This window comes from Citrus clementina, unplaced genomic scaffold (genome assembly GCF_000493195.1).
Source record: "Citrus clementina cultivar Clemenules unplaced genomic scaffold, Citrus_clementina_v1.0 scaffold_8, whole genome shotgun sequence".
NCBI lineage: Eukaryota > Viridiplantae > Streptophyta > Magnoliopsida > Sapindales > Rutaceae > Citrus > Citrus x clementina.
This window is the reverse complement of record NW_006262022.1, coordinates 3189047-3190834: the sequence shown is the minus strand read 5'-3', so window position 1 is coordinate 3190834 and position 1788 is coordinate 3189047.

Sequence of the window (1788 nt, the reverse complement as noted above, 5' to 3'; positions counted from 1 at the left end):
GTTTTCCCCCCCCAACCCCCCCCCCCCCCCCCCCCGACAAATGTATTTTACTAAAATATCGTTGGCAGCAATTGTTTTCTTATTGTTAATAAAAAATGCATCTGAATAACTGTATCTGGCATTCCACTGCACATCCAAATAAGTATAAAGGGCATAGAGTTGACAAACCTGCAGGGTTCTAATGAAATTGCAAGCCAGATTTATTCGTTCTTCTTCTCAAGAAAAAGTAATAAAAAGAGAAAGAAAGAGGTATATTCACTGTGCAGCTAAAGCTGATATTTTTTATACCCAGCAGGAGTAATTTAAGTTCATTTTTAACGAGTCTTTGTTGTTCAGATTTCAGACAATTCAAGCCTTATGATTTTCCACTGCATAAGGATGTGGCGCTAGAGACTTCTCATAAATTTCGGGAATAGCAAAGTAACTCAAAACTATTAGTGCGGCATCAGATTTAAACATTTGAAGAGTAATACCTTTCACTACCGTATCCATAGGTACAAAGCCCCCCATCAGATCAATTAATTTGGAGCCCGCCTTTAAGGCCAACTCAGTTTCAACAAACTGCAAACAAGAATTCACAGTGAAGCTAGTTGACCCGTTTTCAAAATGTTGGCTAAATATCACACTAGAGGACATCCGGAATGCTTCAAATGGAGCAATACCTCAGGGCAAAGCACATTGATGCGAATTCCCTTGCTTTTGTAGGGAGTAAGTGATCTAGTAAATAAAACAACACCACCTATGGAAAAAAAAAAAAGGAAAGAAAATTGTTATGAGAATCAAATTCTACATTATTTCTTTCCTTTTATAGCTGACATCAAATGAACATAGGGCATGTTTGGTTACTGTATTATAACTCCTCATTGCATTAGCTTTATACAAGCCCATGTTTGGTAAGTTAAAAGCTACAGAAACATTGCATAATGGGCCAATCTATTGCCGCATTAGCTAAACCCGACTGTGCCGCTTGCTCTTTCCTTTTTTTTTTTTCCCTTTTCGTTTCCAACTTTCCAACTTTTGCTAACTTTTGCTTTTACTTTAATTTTATAATAATAATAATAATAAATATTATTTTTTAATTTAATATTATATTATTTAATATTTTTATTTTTTTACATTATAATTATTAATATAAATAAATGATTTATTGTTCAATAATATTATATTCTATTTTTTATTTTTGCATTTTAATTTATTAATAAATTTATAATTTATTATGACTAATAATTAATATTTAAATATGAATAATATTAATTTAAAATTAATAATAATATAAATATTAATACAATTTAAATATATTAATATAATATAATATTTAATTTAAATTAATCAAAAAAATTATTACAGTACAGTGTAGTACCAAATATTGTACAGTATTATTATAATACAATATACCAACATTAAAATAATGCAATACAGCATAATACAATATGTGTACCAAACGCACCCATAAGGTAATCTAAATGAGTGTCCGAAATAAAATCGGTGACACAATGTGGTACAAACATCAAACCTTTGGAAGCAGAGTAGATTGGATCTGTGTAAAATGGATAAAGTCCTGCAGAAGATCCCATATTTATAATCACTCCAGGCTTTTTTGCAGCTTGCATAATTCCAATCTGTTATGATAAAATGTACTCATAATCACCACTCATTCTCTTCCAATTAGCAAATTAAAAGTATAAGCATAAATCCATCTCTTGAACTTTCAACATCTTGAAGTTGCGAGTACATTTCTTTTGTTCCGTAACGTACGAGGAGAGTTCAGTTATCAAACATACGTCATGC